This window comes from Leptonychotes weddellii, chromosome X (assembly GCF_054177405.1).
Source record: "Leptonychotes weddellii isolate Sample4059 chromosome X, ASM5417740v2, whole genome shotgun sequence".
In the NCBI taxonomy this organism is placed as follows: Eukaryota; Metazoa; Chordata; class Mammalia; order Carnivora; family Phocidae; genus Leptonychotes; species Leptonychotes weddellii.
In genome coordinates, this window is record NC_138385.1 from 25324606 (window position 1) to 25351097 (window position 26492).

Genomic DNA, 26492 nt, shown 5'->3' on the forward strand with positions numbered 1-26492 from the left:
GTTCTAGAGGGGAGGGGGGTGGGAGGATGGGTTGGCCTGGTGGTGGGTATTGAGGAGGGCACGTTCTGCATGGAGCACTGGGTGTTGTGCACGAACAATGAATCATGGAACACTTCATCTAGAACTAATGATGTAATGTATGGGGATTAACATAAGAATAAAAAAAAAAAATTGAAAAAAAAAAAAAAAAAAAAAAAAAGAGAGAGAAGAGTTAATACCTATTCTCAAACTACTCCAAAAAATAGGAGGACAACTTCCAAATTCATTCTATAAGGCCAGTATCACCCTGATACCAAAACTAGAAAATACACCACAAAAAAGAGAACTACAGGCCAGTATCTCTGATAAACATAAATGTAAAAATATTAAATGAAAAACTAGCAAACTGAAACCAACAATACATTTAAAAAAATCATCCACCACGATCAAGTGGGATTTATTGCCAGGATGCAAGGGTGGTTCAATGATTGCAAATACATCAATGTGATACATCACATCAAGAAGAGAAAGCATAGGGGCGCCTGGGTGGCTCAGTCGGTTAAGCGTCTGCCTTCGGCTCAGGTCATGATCCCAGGGTCCTGGTATCGAGCCCCACATGGAGCTCCCTGCTCTGCAGGGAACCTGCTTCTCCTTCTCCCTCTGCCTCCCACTCCCCCTGCTTGTACTCTCTTGCTCTCTCTGTCAAATAAATAAATAAAATCTTAAAAAAAAAACAGAATATGCCCAGTAAAATCTTTTAAAAAAAGAAGAGAAAGGATAAATACCATATGACCATCTCAATAGACCCAGAAAAAAGGATCGGACAAAGTACAACATCCTTCAGGAAAATGTAAATCAAAACCACAATGAGATATCACCTCACACCTGTCAGAATGGCTAAAATCAAAAACACAAGAAACAATAGGTACTGGCAAGCACTTGGGAGAAAAAGGAACCCTCTTGCACTGTTGGTGGGAATGCAAATTGGTGCAGCCAGTGTGTAAAACAGTATGGAGATTCCTCAAAAAGTTAAAAATAGAACTACCCTATGATCCAGCAGTTGCACTACTGGGTATTTACCTGAAAAATACAAAAACACTAATTCAAAGGGATACATGCACCCCTATGTTTATAGTAGCATTTTTTACAATTGCCAAATTATGAAAGTAGCTCAAGTGTCCATAGATGAATGGATAAAAAATGTGGTATATATATACAATGGAGTATTTCTCATTCATAAAAAAGAATGAAATCTTGCCATTTGCAACAATATGGATGGAGCTAGAGTATAATACTAAGTAAAATAAGTCAATCAGAAGAATACAAATATATAATTTCAGTCATATGTGGAATTTAAGAAACAAAACAAATAAGGAAAGGAAAAAAATAGAAAGGCAAACCAAGAAACAGACTGTTAACTACAGAGAACAAACTGATGGTTACTGGAGGGGAAGTGCGGGAGGGGTGATGGGTGAAATAGATGATGGGGATTATGGAGTACACTTGTCCTGATAAGCACTGGGTGATGTATGGGATTGTTGAATCACTATATTGTACACCGAAAACTAATATGACACTCTATGTTAACTATACTGGAATTGAAATTAAACACTTAATTTAAAAAACTACTACAGGAACGCCTGGGTGGCTCAGTCAGCTAAGTGTCTGCCTTCAGCTCAGATCATGATCCTGAGGTCCTGGGACTGAGTCCCAAATCGGGCTCCCTGCTCAGCCGGGAGACTGCTTCTCCCTCTGCTTGCAGCTCCTCCTGTTTGTGTGCTCTCTCTCTCTGACAAATAAATAAATAAAATAAAATAAAATAAATAAATTACTACATGTTGAAGGGCTCCATGCTATTGTTGCATCAGTTAGAGATGGCGTACCTGTTATTAAAGTAGCCATGACAATGGTCCAAAGCTTTCTTTGATACCCAGTTTCTTATCTACTTTGCCCTTGCAACAGACCAAGAGAGCAAATTTGAACTTTCAAAAAATGAAAGTATCATCTGTTAACGGGGCACTGGGTGGCTTACTCAGTTAAGCAACTGACTTGATTTCGACTCAGGTCATGATCTAAGGGTCCTGCCATCAAGCCCCAAATCAGGCTCTGTGCTGAGTGTGGAGCCTGCTTGAGATTCTTTCTCTCCCTCTGCCCCTACCCCTGCTCACACACACTCTCTCAAAAAAAATTAAAAATTAAAAAAAATTTTTTAGGGGCACCTGGGTGGCTCAGTCGTTAAGCGTCTGCCTTCGGCTCAGGTCGTGATCCCAGGGTCCCGGGACCGAGCCCCGCATCATCAAGCTCCCTGTTCGGTGGGGAGCCTGCTTCTCCCTCTCCCACTCCCCCTGCTTGTGTTCCCTCTCTCGCTGTGTCTCTCTCTGTCAAATAAATAAATAAAATCTTAAAAAAAAAATTTTTTTTTTAAAGTATCATGTTATCATAACAGCTACCAGCTGGTTCAACTGAATCGTTTACCTCTGGTGATGAGTCTCATGGGCAGCAGCAATGTGAATACCAGATTATCAGCCTAGAAAAGGAACTTGCTCAATTATTTGAAGAACTGAGACATGCTGTGGAAGTTTCTTAATCTGGCAGTCGTTTTGATGTACACCATTTTCTTTATAGCAGACACAATATCAATTTAGCAATCTTGAAACCACAACAATACTTGCATCCATGTACTCCAGAAAGGGCCCCTTTTCCCACCTTACACTAAAGAAAGAGCCTGGGTTTCTGGGTGGCTCAGTCGGTTAAGTGACTGACTCTTGATTTCAGCTCTAGTCGTGATTTCACGGTCCTGGAATCGAACCCCACATAGGGCTCCATGCTCAGCACAGAGGCTGCTTGAGGATTCTCTACCTCTCCCTCTGCCCCTCCCCCCGTCACGCACTCTAAATAAATAAATAAGTAAATAGAAGGAGCCTGTGGATATAATTTATGGACAGACTGATTGTTATCTTTTCTTGAGTAGGGTCTTTTTTTACTTAATGTGAGATCTGGGGATACCAAAGAAATGATTCAATACATTACAGCTACCATGGAGCTAGTCCTGTCACCAAATACGGATGAAATTCTATTCAGTAAGTAAGAATCAAAATGGTACTTTGATCCACTTGAGCCATTAGGTGGTCCATATTATACAATATGCCCAGGCCTGTAGAATGAAGCAGACCTTTTTTATTGTGAATAATAATGAGGACATATTTTTCTTTATATTGTTTTATTTCTTTGCATTGACTGTGAGAGAGATAAAATGGCTTAGAAAAAGTAATAAAATCAGTATGATCACTAACTTTTCTATGTATTATTTTGCAATATAGATGAATATTACTGATTTGATTCTCCTCAGAGTGCTTCTCTTTAATGAAAATGATAGCTAATGGTTTTTTCCCTCCACTCTACTCTTTTTTTCTATATTTATTTATTTATTTTTATTTTTTTAAAGATTTTATTTATTTATTTGACAGAGAGAGACACAGAGAGAGAGGGAACACAAGCAGGGGGAGTGGGAGAGGGAGAAGCAGGCCTCCCGTGGAGCAGGGAACCCGATGCGGGGCTCGATCCCAGGACCCTGGGACCATGACCTGAGCCGAAGGCAGATGCTTAACGGCTGAGCCACCCCGGCGCCCCTCTATATTTATTTTTTATAATTTTTTTATTATGTTATGTCACCATACAGTACATCATTAGTTTTTGATGTAGTGTTCCATGATTCACTGTTTGCATATAACACCCAATGCTCCATGCAATACATGCCCTCCTTAATACCCATCACTGGGCTCACCCATCCCCCCCACCCCCCCTTCCCTCTAAAACCCTCAGTTTGATTCCCAGAGTCCATAGTCTCTCATGGTTCATCTCTCCCTCTGATTCCACCCCCCTTCATTTTTCCCTTCCTTCTCCTAATGTCCTCCATGCTATTCCTAAAAAATATGGAACACTTCAAGAATTTCCATGTCATCCTTCCACAGGAGCCATGCTAATCTTCTCTGTATCCTTCCAATTTTAATATATGTGCTGCCGAAGCGAGCACTACTCTCTTTTTTTTAAGATTTTATTTATTTGTTTGTCAGAGAGAGAGAGCACAAGCAGAGGGAGCAGCATGCAGAGGGAGAAGCGGGCTCCCCACTAAGCAAGGAACCTGATGAGGGATTCAATCCCAGGACCCTGGGATCATGACCTGAGCCGAAGGCAGACGCTTAACCAACTAAGCCACCCAGGCGTCCCTCTCCACTCTACTTTCTATAATCAGTGTTTTAATGTTTGTATGTTCTTTTTTTTTTTTTAAGATTTATTTATTTATTTGACAGAGAGAGACACAGTCAGAGAGGGATCACAAGCAGGGGGAGCGGGAGAGGGAGAAGCAGACTCCCTGCTGAGCAGGGAGCCCGATGCGGGGCTCGATCCCAGGACCCTGGGATCATGACCTGAGCCGAAGGCAGACGCTTAACGACTGAGCCATCCAGGCGCCCCAATGTTTGTAGGTTCTTTAAAAGATTTAGAAGTGATTCATTATTGAATTCTGTTTCCAGTATCGGTAGGTATGTAAACATGGTAGTACAGCCATTATTTTCATACAAAAATATAAACAGTATTTTTTAAAGTAAAATAAAAGAGCACATAAGGGGGTCTGGAGGTTGGGCAAAATGTTTGAGGAAAATTAAGAGGTATATGTTTTTACTTGTAAAATGGATAAGTCATAGGGATTAAAGGTACAGCATGGAGAATATAGTCAATAATATTATAATAACTTTGTATGGTGATAGATGGTAACTACACTACTATGGTGAGCACTTAGTAATGTATAGAATTGTCAAATCACTAGGTTATAGGCCTAGGCCTATATATATATTGTATATAAATATTTTATATACCTAATATATTATGTATATAAAAAAAGACTATGAAGAAGCCAAAACATCAACAAAACCCAGCATGTTACTGGACATTTTAAGTTATAACCTGTCAATCTGTCTTTTAATAAGGATGAATAACATACATTTATTATGATTTATAAAATAATCGCTTTCTTTTTTTTTTTTTAATAATCGCTTTCTTTTAAAAAAAAAGCACATAAGGAAGAAATTCCATCACTCTTATTAGGAATATTTAGTAACACAGATACTGACGACTATGAGGAAAAGTACTAGTATGTAAAGTAATCTCCAGAGTAGGAAGAAACCTAGACCTTTTTGCTCCTAATAACACCAATCCACACCCCAACAATGATGATTACTTTAACCCTTTTGACCCTGGTAAATTTTAACTTACTAGAAACCAGACCTATGAAAATAGACAAAACTACAACAAATGAAAATATAGAACCAATCAGAATCACTGACGAGAGAGCTTATACTAGACAAGAAATGACAAAAATTAGAATAGAATTCCAACAAACTGATTTTAACACAGAAACCCAGTGGCTACTACATTTATAGTCCAAAAGAGGACACAACCTGATCCTCACAGGAGCAGAAACCGAAACTCAGACCCATTACCACTGATGCTAAATTTAATGAACACCTTGGAGCATTTGGGAAAAAGTATATTAATATACAAAGATCTCTGACTGGACAGCAGCAACCTGGAGATTAACATGGCCTATACCTAATACATTACCCCATAAAACATCTCAATGAAAAACAGCAGGGGAAGCTACTAATGTAATGAGATTAGGACCATTAACTACGATTTATGATAGGGGACAGACACCCTCACTACTACACACAGTAGCAAGAGAATCAATTTATTTTTTTTTTAAGATTTTATTTATTTATTTGACAGAGAGAGAGACAGCGAGAGAGGGAACACAAGCAGGGGGAGTGGGAGAGGGAGAAGCAGGCTTCCCGCCGAGCAAGGAGCCCGATGCGGGGCTGGATCCCAGGACCCTGGGATCATGACCCGAACCTAAGGCAGACACTCAACAACTTAGCCACCCAGGCGCCCCGCAAGAGAATCAATTTAAAAGGTCATTTTAACAGCTGCACCTCCACAGGATAGAACAGCACTATTTACAGTATTTGAAGGTGCCAGAAATACAGGAGACCTTTAATCCAAATAAGAACCCCAGAAACTATTTATAGTGGCAGAAAGATGGAAACACCCATTTTTGGGGGGAAATAGACCAACAGAAAATAAACCAACATGTAGACCCATGAATCCATTTATTGTAAATACTACCCCATTATAAAACCTAGTCCCATAAATAGACATGCCACTGATAGGTGAAAGGCAGAAAGTCCCATGAGCCCCATACAGGGACTCCATCTCTTTGCCCAAATCAGAGACAATTATCCCTGTTACAGTGCCCATATCTATAAAACGCCTTTTATAAATAAAAATATTACATATACTACTATGCTGTTAGATGCAGGGTCTCAAGTAACAATGATACAAGGATAACCTACTAATTTAGAAAACTTTACCAATCAAAGAGACTAATTGAAGGATTAGGAGGAAAATTAATCCCATGGGACATGGGTACATACACTCTTAACTAACGATATACCACCCATAAGGACAAATGCCTTGTAGGGCCCAATTTAGAAAACATTCTTGAAATAGATGTAATAATACAAGATGTAAACAACAAAGATATAACCATTCCACAGAATACCTTAGCTATACCAAAATGAACTGCAATTAAACAGCCCACCCCATTTATTTATTTTTATTTTTATTTATTTGAGAGAGAGAGAGTGAGAGAGAGAGCACAAGCAGGGGGGAGCGGCAGGCAGAGGGAGAAGCAGGCTCCCTGCTGAGCAGGGGGCCCGATGTGGGACTTGATCCCAGGACCCTGGGATCATGACCTGAGCCAAAGGCAGTTGCTTAACCAACTGAGCCACCCAGGCACCCTGCTCACCCCATTTAAAATAACAAATATACCCCACTATAATCTTAAGGGAGGACATATTCAAGTTAAGAACAAAATTCAGGAACTATTATAGGATCAAATTATTGTTCCTACTATTTTCACCCAATTTTGCCTGTTAAAAAGCTAGATGGATCACACAGATTTACAGTAAATTATAGGAATTTAAACAGACACCCTCCCAAAACTGAGGGAACACTCCCAAACATAGGCACTATCACAAACTACAGCACCACTGGATCCGGAACTTAATATACAGTGATAGACTTATCTGACATTTTCTTTGCTATTCCAATTGATGAGGAAGATCAACCCATGACTGCATTCACATGGGAAGGCAGACAATATCAGTTTACTATGTTACCACAAGGATACCTTAACAATCCAACAAAACCCCACCACCTTCTAACACAAGACATCCAGGCCTTTCAGGAAAACACAACACATAAACAAACCATTATTTCCTCTATTAATGACATCCTTATTTATGGTAATAACGTGGAAGAACAGATTAAGGTCAAAATTGGGTGAATTGAATTCCTTACACTCAGAGGATGGACAATTAACCCACGTAAGGTCCACAGACCCCACACTACAGTAAAATTTCTAGACATAATTTGGTTCTCTGAAGGTAGAAAAATACCAAACCCAGTCATGAACAAGATAAACTACATAACATCTCCTACCACAAAAGAAGCTCATAAACTGGTAAGACTGTTTGGATATTGGAAACACCACATACTACATGTAGGGATGATATGAAAACCTATCTATGATATAACTAGGAAGAATAGGGAAGTTAGATGGACAGAGACTCAAGAGGTAGCCTTGGGGCGCCTGGGTGGCTCAGTCAGTTAAGTGTCTGCCTTCGGCTGGGGTCATGATCCCAGGGTCCTGGGACCGAGCCCCGCATCGGGCTCCCTGCTCAGCGGAGAGCCTGCTTCTCTCTCTCTGTCTGCCTGCCGCTCCCCCTGCTTGTGCACTCTTTCTTTTTCTGTCAAATAAATAAATAAAATATTAATAAATAAATAAATAAATAAATAAAAGAGGTAGCCTTGACTTACTTGAAAAATGCTATCAGATTTAATACATTTTATTAAATGTATTAATACTTTTAATACATTGGCACTTAAAAAAGAATATGATGTTGGGTTACCACACTTTTGCAGTTCTCCAATATCAAAAGGAAGAATAGAGCCCATAGGCTATAGAGAGCCCCCTTAAGAGAAAAGAAAAACATGTTCTTAAGGATATGCTAGTAGGGGGCGCCTGGGTGGCTCAGTCGTTAAGCGTCTGCCTTCGGCTCAGGTCGATCCCAGGGTCCTGGGATCAAGCCCCGCATCGGGCTCCCTGCTCGGCGGGAAGCCTGCTTCTCCCTCTCCCACTCCCCCTGCTTGTGTTCTCTCTCTCGCTGTGTCTCTCTCTGTCAAATAAATAAATAAAATCTTAAAAAAAAAAAAGGATATGCTAGTAGAACGGACCAAATTACATTTATTACTGCTAGATGTTTGCATGAACCTGTGTTACGAGTAGCCATGACCATGGCCTCCATGCTTCCTCAACCAGTTATATGTAATATGGGAAATTGGACCATGATAGTATGCTCTAAGCCAAACCACACCCCAACCTATTGCAGTCAAGAAAAAAGTAAGGAACACAACATGATGGGATGTGTAAAAATAAAAGATAATGAATATGACAATAAAAGGTAAAAGATATTATTCAAGGTCAATAGAAGATATACAAACTATTAAAGTAACCAGAGAGGGGCGCCTGGGTAGCTCAGTTGGTTAAGTGTCCTTCTCTTGGTTCTCTTGGTCAAGCCCTGCATCTGGCTCTGCACCCGGCAGGGAGTCTGCTTGAGATTCTCTCTCCCTCTGCTCTTCCCACCACTCTCTTTCTAAAATAAACAAATAAATCTTTTAGAAAATAAAATAAGGGCGCCTGGGTGGCTCAGTCCGTTAAGTGTCTGCCTTCGGTTCCGATCACGATCCCAAGCTCCTGGGATCGAGCCCCACATCAGGCTCCCTGCTCCACAGGGAGCCTGCTTCTCCTCCCTCTCCTGCTGCTTGTGCGCTCTCTCTCTCTGTGTCAAATAAATAAATAAAATCTTTAAAAATTAAAATAAAATAACCAGAGAGAAAATGGCCGTGAATAGGTGGACCCTAGGGACACCTCCTGTTGCAAGTACATCTAGATAACTATCAAATCATCCTAAATATCCCTGAAATTGACCTGAAGACTGGCAGAAATAACTCCACAACTAAAAGTAGAGAAGAGGACACATCGAAGATGGTAGGAAGCGTGGAGATGTGGTTTGGGAGAGAAACAGATCGTGGCCACTGTGGTGGGGAAAGAGCCAGAGTCGCAGAGAAGGGTAAGAGAAAGACTAGCACACAAGGGAGTACACAGGGAAAATGACTCTCCATAGCAATTGGCCTGGAAAGCAAAAGGGGCCAATTTCTTGAGTTCTTGGAACTAGCAGGGCTTAAAGCCTGCACTTTTAAAGGTCAGCGGGCTTGGCTCAGATGGAGCACAGAGGACTAGAGCACGGAGGACGCTGCACTGCTCTTGGAGAGAAGGCAGGGCAAAGAGCCCGCACACATATAGTGCAGAAACAGCAATCTGAAGAGCGCCTGGGGCACACAGTGGGAGGTCATCTGCTCATCTTGAGGCAAGTCCCAGAGAGGCAGCAGAGAGGCAGCATTCACGCAGAGACCCCTCCAGGAACAAAGGAGCTGGCACATGCCATTCCCCTCCCCTGCCCCTCAGCATAAACGAAGAGCCACCTGTAGGAACCAGGGCAGTGCTGACACTTGCTATCTGACTCGCTTCCACCAAGTTCCCCACCCCATGCTATGGTGGAACCTCTCTTCCCAGACATGATTCCTCAGTGCCAGTGTGGTGGGACCCCACCCCCAAATGACTGACCCAAACCCCTGCCACCGTCATGTCTCCTGACCTGGGAGTACTATGGAGCTTCAATTCCGGTAGCAGTGGTGACTGGTCTTACTTCACAAGTGGACCAGAGCACACCTGGTTAAAATGCACCACATTCAGACCAGGGACCAAACACTGCCCACCACAGGCAAAGAGCCTCTGCAGACTGTTGGCCTGCAGGATAAGGCAGCCAGGATAAAACAGCAGAGCACATGGAGCACACACTGGAGACACTTCCAGAAGCACCAGGCCCTGGGGAACAGGGGACACTACACAGCAGGGCACTACAGGACCTGTTCTTCATAAGGTCATTATCCTCAGACACAGGAGATGGAGCTGACTTAACATAGAAACAGGCACAGAGACTTAGACAAAACGAGAAGACAGAAATTTGTCCCAAATGAAAGAACAGGACAAGGCCACAGCTGGACATCTAAGTGAAACAGATGTAACATGGCCGATGGAGTACTGAAAGCAATGATAATAAGGATACTCATCAGACTTGAGAAAAGAGTAGAAGACATCAGTGAGACACTTAACACAGACATAAAAAAGAACTAGAGATGAATAGTGCAATAAACAAGATTAGAAACATGCTTGGGGCACCTGGGTGGCTGAGTCGTTAAGCGTCTGCCTTTGGCTCAGGTCATGATCCCAGGGCCCTGGGATCGAGCCCCACATCGGGCTCTCTGCTCTGCGGGAAGCCTGCTTCTCCCTCTCCCACTCCCCCTGCTTGTGTTCCCTCTCTCGCTGTCTCTCTCTCTGTCAAATAAATAAATAAAATATTTTTTAAAAAAAGAAAGAAGGAAAGAAACATGCTTGATGCAATGAACAGCAGGCTGGAAGGAAAACAAATTAATGATTTAGGAGACAGAATAATGGAAAGTAAGCAAGCTAAATAAAGGAGAAAAGAATTATGCAAAACAAGAACATACTTAGGGAAATCAGTGACTCCATTAAATGTACTAACATTCATATTACAGGAGTTCCAGATGAAGAAGAGAAAAGGGGGCTTGGGGCACCTGGCTGGCTCATTCGGTGGAGTGTAAGACTCTTGATCTTGCAGTTGTAGGTTTGAGCCCCACACTGGGTATTGAGATTACTTAAAAAATAAAATAGAATCTTTAAAAACGGGGGCGGGTGCCTGAGTGGCTCAGTAGGTTAAGCATCTGCCTTTGGCTCAGGTCATGATCCCAGAGTCCCAGGATCAAGCCCCACCTGGGCTTCCTGATCAGCAGGAGTCTGCTTCTCCCTCTGACCCTCCCCTCTCTCATGCTCTCTCACTCTCTCAAACAAATAAATATTTTTTAAAATAATAAAAATAAAAAGAGAGAGAGAAAGGGGCAGAAAACTTTTTAAGGAAATAATAGCTGAAAACTTCCCTAATCTGAGAAAGGAAACAGATATTCAAATCCAAGAGGCACAGAGAACTCCCAACAAAATCAACAAAAGCAGATATATAACAAGACATTATAACCGAATTGGCAAAATACAGTGATAAAGAAAACATGTTAAAAAGGAGCAAGACAAAAGAAAACAGTAACATACAAGGAAAACCCCATAAGGCCATCAGGGGACTTTTCCAGCAGAAACTTTCCAGACCAAAAAGGAGTGGGATGACATATTCAAAATGCTGAATGGGAAAAATCTGCAGCCAAGAATACTCTATCCAGTAAGACAATCATTCAGAATAGAAATAGAGGTACTTTCCCAGACAAACAAAAACTAAAGGAGTTCATGACCACTAAACCAGCCCTGCAAGAAATATCAAAGGGAACTCTCTAAGTGGAAAGGAAAAACCAAAAAAATGACACTATGAAGGTAGGAAACAAAAAAGCAGTAAAAATGAATATTTCTGTAAAAATATCATCAAGGAACTCACAAAATAAAAGGATTTAAAATATGACACCATATACCTAAAATGTGGGGAGGAGAGGAGTAAAGAATTGGTTGAAACTGAAATGACCATCAATTTAATATACACTGCTATATGCAGAAGATATTATGTATAAACATAATGGCAACCACAGGTCAAAAACCGCTAATAAATATGCTAAGAAGAAAGAGAAAGAAATTCAAATATATCACTAAAGAAAACCAGCAAACCATGAAAAAGAAAGGATCAGAGAAAATCTTCAAAGTAACCACAAAATAAGTAATAAAATGGCAATAAGTACTTAACTATTAATACTTTCTTTGAATGTAAAGGGACTAAATGCTCCAATCAAAGAACATAAAGTGACAGAATGAATAAAAAACATGACCCAGGTGTGCCTGGGTAGCTCAATTAGTTAAGCATCTGACTCTTGGTTTCGGCTCAGGTTCATGATCTCAGGGTTGTGAAATCGAGCCTCATGTCAGGCTCCACGCTCAGCACAGAGTCTGCTTGATATTGTTGCTCTCTCCCCCAATATATAAATAAAATCTTAAAAAAAAACAAACAAAAAACACGACCCATCTAGGATACAGCCTTAATAAGCAACATCAGGAAGAGAGAGGAAGATGATGGCAGAGTAAGAGGACCCTAAGCTCACCTCATCCCACGAACACAATGAGGTAACTATCAAATCATCCTAAATACCCTAGAAATCGACCTGAAGATTGACAGAACAAACTCCAAAAGTAAAGACAGAAGAGGCCACATCAAAGTAAAAACAAAAACAAAAATCAAACCCACCTATATGCTACTTACAAAAGAGTCACTGTGGACATAAAGACACCTGAAGATTGAAAGTAAGGAGATGGAGAAACATCTATCATACAAACAGATGTCAAAAAAAAGCGAGAGTAGCAATACTGATATCAGACAAAATAGACTTTATTTATTTATTTATTTTTAAAGATTTTATTTATTTATTTGAGAGAGAGAGAATGAGAGACAGAGAGCATGAGAGGGAGGAGGGTCAGAGGGCGAAGCAGACTCCCTGCCGAGCAGGGAGCCCGATGCGGGACTCGATCCTGGGACTCCAGGACCATGACCTGAGCCGAAGGCAGTCGCTTAACCAACTGAGCCACCCAGGCGCCCCAGACAAAATAGACTTTAAAACAAAGACTGTAACAAAAGACAAAGAAGGGCACTATATAATCATAAAGGAGACAATCCAACAAGATATAACAATTATGTTTATGCACCCAACATGGGAGCACACAAATATATAAAACTGTTCATAACAAACATAAAGGAACTAATTGGTAGTAATATAATAAAAATAGGGGACTTTAACACCCCACTTACATCAATGGACAGATCATCTAAACAGAACATCAACAAGGAAACAATGGCTTTGAGTGACACAGTAGACCAGATGGATTTAACAGATATATTCAAAACATTCCATCCTAAAAAGCAGAATACACATTCTTTCCAAGTGCACACAATAACATTCTCAAGACTAGATCACATACAGGCCACAAAACAACTTCAACAAATTCAAGATAGAAATTATATCATGCACCTTTTCTTACCACAATGTTATGAAACTAGAAGTCAACCACAAGAAAAAAATCTGGAAAGCCCACAAATACATGGAGGTCAGATAACATGCTTCTGGGAGCTTGGCTGGCTCAGTCAGAAGAGCATGTGACTCTTGATCTCAGGGTCATGAGTTCGAGCCCCACACCGGGTGTGGACATTACGAAAAATAAATAAATAAAACTTAAATAAATAACATGCTACTAAACAATGAATGGGTTAAATAGGAAATAAAGGAAGAAAATTAAAAAGTACATGGAAACAAATGAAAATGAAAACACAACAGTCCAAAACTTTTAGGATGCAGCAAAAGCAGTTTTAAGAGGGACATTTATACCAATACAGACCTATATCAAGAAGCAAGAAAAAGGGCGCCTCATGTGCTCTCTCTCTCTCATTCTCTCTGTCTCAAATAAATAAATAAAATATAAATAAATAAATAAATAAATAAATAAAAATATGTATATTTAAAAAAAAGCAAGAAAAATCTCAAATGAACAACCTAACCATACACCTAAAGGAGCTAGAAAAGAACAATATACAAAACCTGAAACCAGCAGAATGAAGGAAGTAATAGACATTAGGGCAGAAATAAATGATACAGAAACTAAAAAAAACCTTAAATATTAAACAGCTCAATGAAACCAGGAGCTGGTTCTTTTTTGTCTTTTTCCTTTTTTTTTTTTTTAAGATTTTATTTATTTATTTGAGACAGAGAGAATGAGAGACAGAGAGCATGAGAGGGAAGAGGGTCAGAGGGAGAAGCAGACTCCCTGCCGAGCAGGGAGCCCGATGCGGGACTCGATCCCGGGACTCCAGGATCATGACCTGAGCCAAAGGCAGTCGCTTAACCAACTGAGCCACCCAGGCGCCCTGTCTTTTTCCTTTTTTTAAAGATTTATTAATTTATTTGAAAGAGAGAGAGAGGACAACTAGGGGTAGGGGCAGGAGGAGAGAATCTTTAAGCAGACTCCCCACTGAGTGTGGAGTCTGACGCTGGGCTTGATCTCACAACCCATGAGATCATGACCTGAGCCAAAACCAAGAGTCAGACGCTTAATTGACTGACAAATGCAGGCACCCCCAGGAGCTGGTTCTTTGAAAAAAAAAAATCAATAAAATTGATAAACCTCTAGCCAGACTTATCAAGAAAAAAAGGGACCCAAGTAAATAAAAACACAAAAGAGAAAGGAGAAATAACAACCAACCCCATAAAAATACAAAGGATTGTAAGAGATTATGAAAAACTATATGCCAACATGTTGGACAACCTAGAACAAATGGATAAATACCTAGAAACATATAAACTACCAAAACTAAAACAGGAAGAAGCAGAATATATGAACAGACCAATAACCAGCAAAGTAATTTAATAACTAATCCAAAAACTCCCAACAAACAAAATTCCAGGACCAGACGTCTTCACATGCAAATTCTACCAAACATTTAAAGAGTTCATACCTATTCTTAAACTATTCCAAAAATTAGAAAAAGAAAAGAAAACTTCCAAATTCCTTCTATGGGGCCACCATTACCCTGATACAAAAACAAGATAAAGACACCACTAAAAAGAGAACTAAAAGCCAATTCCTCTAATAAATATAGATAAAAAAATTTTCAACAAAGTACGACCAAACCGAATCCAACAATACCTTAAAAAAATCATTCACGGGCGCCTGGGTGGCTCAATTGGTTAAACGACTGCCTTCAGCTCAGGTCATGATCCTGGAGTCCCGGGATCGAGTCCCGCGTCGGGCTCCCTGCTCAGCAGGGAGTCTGCTTCTCCCTCTGACTCTCCCCCGTCTTGTGCTCTCTCTCTCTCTCACTCTCTCTCTCAAATAAATAAAGAAAATCTTTTAAAAAAAAAATCATTCACTATGATAAAGTGGGATTTATTCCTGGGCTGCAAGGGTGGTTTAATATATACACAAATCAGTCAAGATGATACATCACATCAATAGGAAAAAGGCTATGAACCATATACTCATTTAAATAGACACAGAAAAAGCACTGGACAAAGTACAACATCCATTCATGATAAAAACCCTCAACAAACTAGGTTTACAGGGAACAAACCTTAACATAATAAAGGCCATGTATGAAAAACCCACCACTAACATCATCCCTAATAAGAAAAACTGAGAGCTTTTCACCTACGGTCAGGAACAAGACATGCATGTCCACTCTCACCACTTTTATTCAAAATAGTACAGGAAGTCCTAGTGACAGCAATCAGACAAGAACAGTAAGTAAAAGGCATCCAAATCAGTAAGGAAGACGTAAAAGTTTCCGTATTTGCTGATGATAATACTATATATAGAAAACCCAAAAGACTCCACCAAGAAACAGCTAGAAATGATAAACGAATTCAGTAAAGTCACAGGATACAAAATCAATGTACAGAAATCTGTTGCATTTCTATACACCAATAATGAAGCAGCAGAAAGAGAAATTAAGAAAGCAATCCCATTTACAAATGCACCAAAAATAATAAGATACCTAGTAATAAACCTAACCAAAGAGGTAAAAGACCCGTACTCTAAAAATTATACAACACTGATGAAAGAAATTCAAGACAACAAAGAAATGGAAAGACATTCGATGCTCACGGATTGGAAGAACAAATATTGTTAAAATGTCTATACTAGGGGGCACCTGGGTGGCTCAGTCATTAAGCATCTGCCTTCGGCTCAGGTCATGATCCCAGAGTCCTGGGATCGAGCCCCACATCGGGCTCCCTGCTCGGCGGGAAGCCTGCTTCTCCCTCTCCCACTCCCCCTGCTTGTGTTCCCTCTCTCGTTGTCTCTCTCTCTCTGTCAATTAAATAAATAAAATCTTTTTTAAAAAAAGTCTATATACTAGGGGGTGCCTGGGGGGGCTCAGTCAATAGAGCATGTGACCCTTGATCTTGGGGTCATGAGTTAAAGCCCCACGTTGGGCATAGAGTGTACTTAAAAAAGAAAATGTTTAGGGGCACCTGGCTTGGTTAAGCATTTGCATTCAGCTCAGGTCATGATCCCGGGGTCCTGGGATCGAGCCCCACATTGGTCTCCCTGCTCCGCGAGGAGTCTGCTTCTCCCTCTCCTTCTGCCCCTCCCTCCCCCACTTATGGTCTCCCTCTCTCAAATAAATAAATAAAATCTTTTTTTTTTAATGTTTGTTAAGGAGGGCACATGATATAATGAGCACTATACTGATGTATATAAGACTGATAAATCACTGAACTCTACCTCTAAAACTAATAATACATTATATGTTAACTAATTGAATTTAAATAAAAAAATTAAAGTACAAAAAATGTCTATACTACCCAAAGCAATCCACACATTTAATGCAATCCCTATCAAAATACCAACAGCAATTTTTACAAAACTATAACAAACAATCCTAAAATTTGTATGGAACCACAAAAGACTCTGATAGCCAAAGCAATCTTTTTTTTTAAGATTATTTATTTATTTATTTGACAGACAGAGAGAGAGCACAAGCAGGGGGGAGAGGCAGAGGCAGAGGGAGAAGCAGGCTCCCCACTGAGCAGGGAGCCCAACGCATGGCTCGATCCCAGGACCTGGAGATCATGACCTGAGATGAAGGCAGACACTTAACCAACTGAGTCACCCAGGCACCCCTAGCCAAAGCAATCTTAAAAAAGCAAAGCAAAGGGGTGCCTGGCTGCTTTAGTCAGTAGAGCATATGACTCTTGATCTCAGGGTGTGGGTTCAAGCCCCATGTTGGGTGTAGAGACTAATGAGAAAAAAAAAATATAAAATCTTGGGGCACCTGGGTGGCTCAGTCAGTTAAGTGTTTGGCTCTTGATTTTGGCTCAGGTCATGATTTCAGGGTTGTGAGATTGAGCCCTGCCTCGGGCTCCTTGCTGAGCATGGAACCTGCTTAAGAGCCTCACTCTCCCTCCCCTCCTTTTCCCCCTCCCCCTCCCTCTCTAAAAAAAAAAAAAGGAAAAACAAAAAGAAGAAGAAAAAGAAAAAACAAAGCTAGAGGCATCACAATTCGATTTCAAATTATATTACAAAGCTATAGTCATCAAAACAGTATGGTACTGGCACAAAAACAGACACAAAATCAATGGAACAGAATAGAAAACCCAGAAATAAACCCATACTTTTATGGTCAATTAATTTATGACAAAGTAAGCAAGAACATACAATGGGAAAAAGACAATCTCTTCATGAAATGGTGTTGGGAAAATTGGACAGCAACATGCAAAAGAACGAAACTGGACCACTGTCTTATACCATACACAAAAATAAATTCAAAATGGATTAAATACATAAATGTGGGACCTGAAACCATAAAAATCCTAGAAGAGAACATAGACAGTAACATCTCTGACATCAGCCACAACACCTTTTTTCTAGGTATGTCTCTTGAGGCAAGGGAAACAAAAGGGAAACTCAACTATTGGGACTGCATCAAAATAAAAAGGTTCTCTACAGCGAAGGAGACAATCAACAAAACTAAAAGAAAACCTATGGAATGGAAGAAGATATTTGCAAATGATGTATCCAATAAAGGGTTAGTATCCAAAATATATAAAGAACTGATACAACTCAACACCCCAAAAAACAAATAATCCAATTAAAAAATGGGCAGAGGACGTGAACAGACATTTTTTTCCAAAGAAGACATACAGACAGTCAACAAGCACATGAAAAGATGCTCAACATCACTCATCATTAGGGAAATGCAAATCAAAAGTACAGTGAGATATCACCTCACACCTATCAGAATGGCTAAAATCAACAACACCAGAAATAACAGGTATTGGGGAGGATGTGGAGAAAAAGGAACCCTTGGGTACCATAGGTGGGAATGCAAACTTGTGTAGCCACTGTGGAAAACAGTATGAAGGTTCCTCAAAAATTAAAAATAAAACTGCCCTACTGACCCAGCAATTGCACTACTGGGTATTTACCCAAAAAATACAAAAACACTAATTCAAAGGGATACATGCACTCCTATGTTTATAGCAGCATTATTTACAATAGTCAAATTATGGAAGCAACCCAAATGTCCATCGTTTGATGAATGGATAAAGAAGATATGGTATATATATACAACACAATATTATTCAGCCATAAAAAGAATGAAATCTTGGATGGAGCTAGAGAGTATAATACTAAGCAAAATAAGACAGAGAAAGACAACTACCATGTGATTTCAGTCATGTGAAATTTAAGAAACAAAACAAATGGGCAAAGGGGAAAAAAACAGACAGAGACAAACCAGGAAACAGACCCTTAACTATCAAGAACAAACTGATGGCTACCAGAGGGGAGGTGGGTGGAGGGAGGAATGGATAAATAGGTGATGGGGTTAAGGAATACACTTGTCGTGATGACCACTGGGTAATGTATGTAATTGTTGAATCATCATACTGTACATCTGAAATTAATACAACACTGTATGTTAACTAACTGGAATTAAAATAAAAACTTTAATAAAATAAAAAAGTAAAATAACCAGAGAAATATCTCACATTGAAACTCTTAAAATAAATTTAGTCAATTTAAATCATACAACAGAAACTTAAATAAAGAAACATGGTAGATAAGACTAATAAAGTTAAAATAACTCAGCAGGAATTGAAAAGAGGACAAAAAAATTATATTCCCAAAGTTATGACAGCTTTCAATTCTGATATTATGGCAATCATACCTGTGCTCGATATTGCATATACAATGTACTATACGTGCTTATACCCCTGGAACCTTATAAAAACGGCTTATAGGGGCACCTGGGTGGCTCAGTTGGTTAAGTGTCTGCCTTCGGCTCAGGTCATGATCCCAGGGTCCTGGGATCGAGCCCCTAGTCAGGCTCCCTGTTCGGCCGGGAGCTTGCTTCTACCTCTGCCTCTGCCACTCCCCCTGCTTGTTCTTTCTCTCATGCACTCTCCCTCTCTCAAATAAATAAATAAAATCTTAAAATAAAACATGGCTTATAGATGGAAATACAATTCTCAAGGAAGTTTAACTGAATGGGTTAAAAAGCTTAATTTGTTGTCATTTGGCAATTGGATACGGTAGCATATTTTTTTTTTTTGTTAAAGATTTTATTTATTTATTTGAGAGAGAGAATGAGACAGAGAGAGAGAGCATGAGAGGGGGGAGGATCAGAGGAAGAAGCAGACCCCCTGCCGAGCAAGGAGCCCAATATGGGACTCGATCCCGGGACTCCAGGATCATGACCTGAGCCGAAGGCAGCCGCTCAACCAACTGAGCCACCCAGGCGCCCGGATACGGTAGCATATTAAGGAGTTCTTTATTATGGTTTTGCTACGAATATTAGGAATATGGTTGCTTAAATTGGTCATTAAACAATGGTGTAAAAGAATGTGCAGCAAAGGAAGAATGCTCCCCCAAAATGACTGCATGTGATTAAGGTTGTAAGTGATGTAGAATCAGAGGGTGGATAGACATTTTTGTGAACTTAGCTTTGTACAGGGCATTAGGGCCTTAAGATTAAGTAGTGTGTGAGTGAGTTGAAATTACAAATTGGATTGTTGTGTATTGTTATGATATGATTTCAAATCCACTTGTTTATGATAAAGACAAAGTTTTTAGAAATAAAGTTGTTTTGATATAAGAATGAAGTAATTTGGGGCACCTGGGTGGCTCAGTCGTTAAGCGTCTGCCTTCAGCTCAGGTCATGATCCCGCGGTCCTGGGATCGAGCCCCGCATCGGGCTCCCTGCTCCACGGGAAGCCTGCTTCTCCCTCTCCCACTCCCCCTGCTTGTGTTCCCTCTCTTCGCTGTGTCTCTGTCAAATAAATAAAATCTTAAAAAAAAAAAAAAAAGAATGAAGTAATTTGTGTTAGGGTGTTGTCCTGTCATCTGTTCTCACTGTTAAGAACTCAATAGCTCAGCTGCTGGGGGGCTCCACTGGGGGCATATCAATAAAAACATAATATAAGGAAGCAAGTATGGCAGGAGGAAATTTTGACAGTAAATACTACATTTATGAGGACAATTCAAGTGTTTGGTCTTGGAGAGGCAACATTTTGCTGATCTAAAATAGCTCTCTGAAGACCTTGTGGCAATTAGCTCCTGTTCTTGGTAAAAGTGAATCTTCTACAAGCAGTGGTGAAAGTTGTACAGCAGCTTTGAGATAAAAATTCTCTTGCCCAACACAATAGTGCCATTAATCCCTAGCAAAGCACTCTAGCAACAGGGACCTTTACTTTTTCACTGGTGGGTGGGCCTCGCCTTTCAGCTGGCTAAGCAGTCTCTCCTGAGTACCAACTCCTAAAAAGGTACACCTCAGCTAAGTTTGATCTTTATTCCTTTCACTTCTCCTTTTCTAGAACGGTAGCGTGATTAATCTATCACAAATTTAGACTATATTATTTCTTTATTGGCTTATGAAGAGACATTATCCTGTATGCTACTGGCTTATAAAATTCTCACAGTGAACCTCTTCTAAACAAATTATTATCAAAGACAAACTCAGTCTCTGAATATTAATTTGCTTTCCAAAACAAATAATACGTATTACCAAAGTCCGTATACCCAAAGAACTAGTTCCACAAGTATTTTTTCCTGCTAATCTAAATTTAGATAAAGAAAAGGACGCTTACCACTCTTGATTCAGTTATACCTTCAGGCGAAGACCCAGTAGATTAACGTCGTAAGAACTGATAACTTATGCCAACTTGTCAGAAGTCCCAGAACCTCACAGCTGCAGCAGCCCTAGGGAGAGCAATGTCCATCCAGTTAGAATTTATCCGGCCGTTCCCAACAACTGTTGGGGAGTAAAAATTCTTCAAGATTCTTCTGGCTGGTCAAAGGATTAAACTAACATGAGACAGATTAACAGACGAAAATCAAAACTATGTACCTACAAGGAATCCACATAAACAGAGTTTCCAAACACAGTCAGGCAAAATGAAGTATATATTTCATTCTGGACTAAGGAGAAACAGGTATGGGTTAGTAATTTCAAAGGAAAAGAAAGCAATTCACAGGAGATGAAAAAGAGTAAATCCTAGGGCGCCTGGGAGGCTCAGTCGTTAAGCGTCTGCCTTCGGCTCAGGTCATGATCCCAGAGTCCTGGGACCGAGCCCCGCATCGGGCTCCCTGCTCAGCGGGAAGCCTGCTTCTCCCTCTCCCACTCCCCCTGCTTGTGTTCCCTCTCTCGCTGTGCCTCTCTCTGTCAAATAAATAAATAACATCTTCAAAAAAAAGAAAAAGAGTAAATCCTTGTGAAAGAAATGGTTGCTGGGCCATACAGAAACAATTGGACATGACAGGACTTTAAACAAACAGGCCTTGCCAAATTCCTCCCTGTCTATCAAACTTAGTTCGTATTATACTGTAGTTACCTATGGTGACATCCCTCTCTTGGAGCAGGTCTTCTACCTAAATTCCTTTAGGCAGTTAAAAGGAAGATCAAAGGTTCTTCCTGAGCTTTATATTTCATAGAAACAATCAGACAGGGGCACCTGGGTGGCTCAGTCGGTTAAGCGTCTGCCTTCGGCTCAGGTCATAATCCCAGGGTCCTGGGATCAAGCCCCGCATTGGGCTCCCTGCTCAGTGGGGTAGCCTGCTTCTCTCTCTCTCCCTCTGCCGCTCCCCCTGCTTGTGCGCATGCATGCTCTCTCTCTCACTCTCTCTGTCAAATAAATAAATAAAATCTTAAAAAAAAATAATCACACTATAATAATTCACATGCCAAAAATACATTTTGAGGTGGCAAATTTTGAATCCTTATATTTACAAGATCAAACAAATAGAAATATATAGCCCAACTAATATCAAAAAGGCAAGAAATAACAAGTGTTTGTGAGGATGTGGAGAAAAGGAAACCCTCATGTTTTGTTCATGGAAATGTAAATTGATGCAACCACTGTGAAAAACAGTATGGAGATTCCTCAAAAAATTAAAAATACAAATACCATATAATCCAATAATTCCACTAGTGGGTATTTACCCAAAGAAAACAAAAACACTAACTAGAAAAGATATATGTACCCCTATGTGTTTTGCAGCACTATTTGTAATAGCCAAGATATGGAAACAACCCAATTGCCCATCCATATATAAATGGATGAAGATGTGGTGTATATATATATACAATGGAATAGTACTCAGCCATGAGAAAGAATGAAATCTTGACATTTACAATGACATGGATGGACCTAGAGGGTAACATTATGTTAAGTGAAATAAGTCACATAGAAAGACACATACCATGTGATTTCATTATATGTGGAATATAAAAAAAACAACTGAACAAACGAAAGGAATAAACTCATAAATACAGAGAACAAATTGGTGGTTGCTGGAGGGGAAGGTGAGGGAATGGTCAAAATACATAAAATCAATCAGTCACAGGGATGAAAAGTACAGCATAGGGAATATAGTCAATCATACTGTAATAACGTATGGTGACAAATGGTGACAACACTTATCAAAGTGAGCAATGAATAATGTATAGAATTGTTGAATCACTACGTTGTACACCTGATACTAATATAACATTGTATGTCAACTGTACTTCCATAACAGATTTTTAAAAAGAAAAAAATGAAATCCATGACCTGAGTTAAATCTGAGTTACAGGTTTAAAACAAACATATTTTTGGATAAGTACTGTAAGGGCAGAAAAATTTCCCTTCTTCCCTTCTAGGTTTTTCAGCTGCTCTAATAATTAAATTGACATAACACAGATTAACAGAAGAAAAACAAGTAAGAGGGACGCCTGGGTGGCTCAGTCGTTAAGCATCTGCCTTCAGCTCAGGTCATGATCCCAGGGTCTTGGGATAGAGCCCTGCATCGGGCTCTCTGCTCAGCGGGAAGCCTGCTTTTCCCTCTCCCACATCTGCTTGTGTTCCCTCTCTCACTGTCTCTCTCTGTCAAATAAATAAATAAATAAAATCTTAAAAAAAAATACGAAAGTTCTTCCTTTGTCTGCTGGGCCCCAAGTCTTCAGCTCCAAATGATCCACACTCCAAAGTGACACAGCCTGAGGTGGGTTATTCTCCCCCTCAACAAAAAAGCTTACCTTAGAAAGCCTTGCAGTGTGGGAGAGAACTGAATAGTTTATAAAAGTAAGAGTACAAAAATTGCAGACAACCAAGCTGAGGACCAGCCGGACCCCCCAGCCCAAATGCAGCAACGTGGCTCAGCCACAACAAGAAGGTGCATGAAGCCCACACCAGGGACAGCTCTGGAGTATATTGATTCTGGTGACCAGGAGGGATTACACTAAAGGGCATCACAAGATGTCTTCCACATAAGGCCAGTACTTCCAAGAGCAGGAGACATAGATAGCTGACTTAGTTAATACACAGAAACAAACACAAAGAGTAAGACAAAATGAGACAGAAGAATATGTTCTGAAAGAAAGAGTATTTAAAAAATCACAGAAAAAGACCTAAGTGAAACAAAGATAAGCAATCTACCTGACAAAAGAGTTCAAAGTAATGGTCATAAAGACACTCACTGGATTTGAGAGAACATGGATGAACTCAGTGAGAATTATAACAAAGAGATAGAAAATATATAAAAGAACCAATCAGGGCTAAAGAATGCAATAACTGAAGTGAAAAATATACTATAGAGGGAATAAGCAAATTAGAGGATGCAGAAGAATGGATCAGCAAGCTGGAAGACTGGGTAATAGAAAGCAACCATGTGGAGCAGCAAGAAAAAACAATTTTTAAAAATGAGAATAGGCTAGGGAGCCTGGGTGGCTCAGTCGGTTAGGCATCTGCCTTCGACTCGAGTCGTGATTCCAGGGTCCTGGGATCAGGCCCTGCATCAGGCTCCCTGCTCGGCCAGGAGCCTGCTTCTTCCTCTCCCTCTGCCACTTCCCCTGCTTGTGCTTTCCTGCTCTTTCTCTCTGTCAAATAAATAAATAAAATCTTTAAAAAAAATGAGAATAGGTCAAGATACCTTTGTGACAACATCAAGCATAACAACATTTGCATAATGGGGGTCCCAGAAAGGGAAAAGAGGGAAAGGCAGAAAACTAACTTGAAGAAATAATACCTGAAAACTTCCCTTAATCTGGGGAAGAAAAGAGACATCAAGGTTCAGGAGGCATAGACAGCCCCAAAGAAGATGAACTCAAGATGGTCCACACCAAGAAACACAATTATTAAAATGTCACAAATTAAAGATAAAGAGAGCATCTCAAAGCCGCAAGAGAAAAGCAGTTATGTGCAAGGTAAAAACAATAAGGCTACCAGCTAATTTTTCAGCAAAAACTGCAAGCCAACAGAGAATGGCATGATATATTCAAAGTGCTGAAAGGAAAAAAATCTACCACCAAAAACACTCTACTGGCAAGGTTATTCAGAATTAAAGGAGAAAGAAAGAGTCTCACAAACAAACAAAACTTTAAACAGTTCATCACCACTAAACCAACTATACAAGAAATGTTAAATGGACATATTTAAGAAGAAAACACAAGGCCATAACTAGAAGTAAGAAAAAGCAAACACACTGGTAAAAGCAAACACACAGTAAAGATATGAGTTCCATCATTTATTTAGGTAGTATGAAGGATAAAAAAAATAAAAGTAGTAAAATCAATTATATCTAAAAACTTAAGTCAAGGAATACACAAAATAAAAACAAAATATGACATCATTCACATAAAACATGCAAGGGGGAGTACAAATGTAGTGCTTTTGGAATGTGTTCAAACTTAAGTGACCACCAACTTAATACACATTGCTACATACATAGAAAGTTATAAATGAACATCATGGTAATCACAAACCAAAAACGTGTAATAGATACACAATAAAGACAAAGGAATCTAAGCATAATACTAAAGAAAGTCATAAAGCATCAAGGGAACAGAGCAAGAATAAAAAGAAAAGACAACTATAAAAACAATGAGCAAAAAAGCATACATATCAATCAATTACTCTAAATGTAAATGAAGTAAATGCTCCAATCAAAACACATATGGTGAAAAAAAAGACAGGGTGACTGAATTGATTAAAAAAAAAAAAATGACCCGGGGCACCTGGGTGGCTCAGTCCTTAAGCGTCTGCCTTCGGCTCAGGTCATGATCCCAGGGTCCTGGGATCGAGCCCGACATCGGGCTCCTTGCCCCGCGGGAAGCCTGCTTCTCCCTCTCCCACTCCCCCTGCTTGTGTTCTCTCTCTCGCTGTGTCTCTCTCTCTCTCAAATAAATAAATAAAATCTAAAATATATATATATAAATACATATAAAAACATACATACATAAAAGAAGTGGTGTATATATACAATGTAATATTACTCAGACATGAAAAAGAATGAAATCTTGCCATTTTCCAACAATATGGATGGATCTAGAGGGTATAATGCTAAATGAACTAAATCATTAAGAGAAAGACAAATACCATATGATTTCATTCATATGTGGAATTTAAGAAACAAAACAAACGAACAAGGAGGGCGCCTGGGTGGCTCAGTCGTTAAGCATCTGCCTTCGGCTCAGGTCATGATTCCAGGGTCCTGGGATCGAGCCCCGCATCGGGCTCCCTGCTCGGCCAGGAGCCTGTTTCTCCCTCTCCCATTCCCCCTGCTTGTGTTCCCTCTCTAGCTGTCTCTCTCTTTCTCTGTCAAATAAATAAAATAAAATCTTAAAAAAAAAAAAACACAAACATAAACAAACAAGGAAAAACAGAAACAATCCAAAAAACACTCTTACCTATACAGAACGAACTGATGGTTACCAGAGGGGAGGTGGAGGGGGGATGGGTGAAACAGGGAAAAGGGATTAAGAGTAGACTTATCATGAAGAGCACTGAGTAATATATAGAATTGTTGGATCACTAATTATACACCTGAAACTATACTGGAATTTAAATAAATAAATAAAAGACTGTATGTAATAAGTGAGAAAGGCATTACATAATGATAAAGGTATAAATCCAACAGAAAGAACATTTGTAAATATCTATACACCTAATATAGGAGCACCTAATTATATAAAGCAAATATTAACAGACATAAAGGGAGAAACAGACAGCCAACAATAATAGAAGACTTTAATACCCCACTTACATCAATGGATAGATCATCAAGACAGATAATTGATAATGAAACAGTGACTTTCAATGACACATAAGGCAAGATGGACTTAACAGAGATATACTGAACAATCCATTCAAAAACAGCAGAATTCACATTCTTTTCAAGTGTACATGGAATATTCTCCAGGACAGATATCGTTTGAGGCCACAAACAATTTCAATAAATTTTAGAAGAC

At 39.7% G+C, this 26492-nt stretch overlaps 1 long non-coding RNA gene and 1 other non-coding gene across 2 annotated transcripts in view; both read right to left on the reverse strand.

Moving 5' to 3' along the window:
• LOC115943721 (uncharacterized) overlaps window positions 1-21198 on the reverse strand; it is a 58719-nt gene extending 37521 nt beyond the window's left edge. Inside the window, exon 1 of the long non-coding RNA XR_014141213.1 lies at window positions 20857-21198. This is a non-coding gene — a long non-coding RNA (uncharacterized LOC115943721). The remainder of the gene's footprint in view (window positions 1-20856) is intronic.
• LOC145718000 (U6 spliceosomal RNA) lies at window positions 3906-4012 on the reverse strand. Its single transcript, XR_014141521.1, has one exon. It is a non-coding gene; the product is annotated as a U6 spliceosomal RNA (small nuclear RNA).
• Window positions 21199-26492: the final 5294 nt, after the last annotated feature.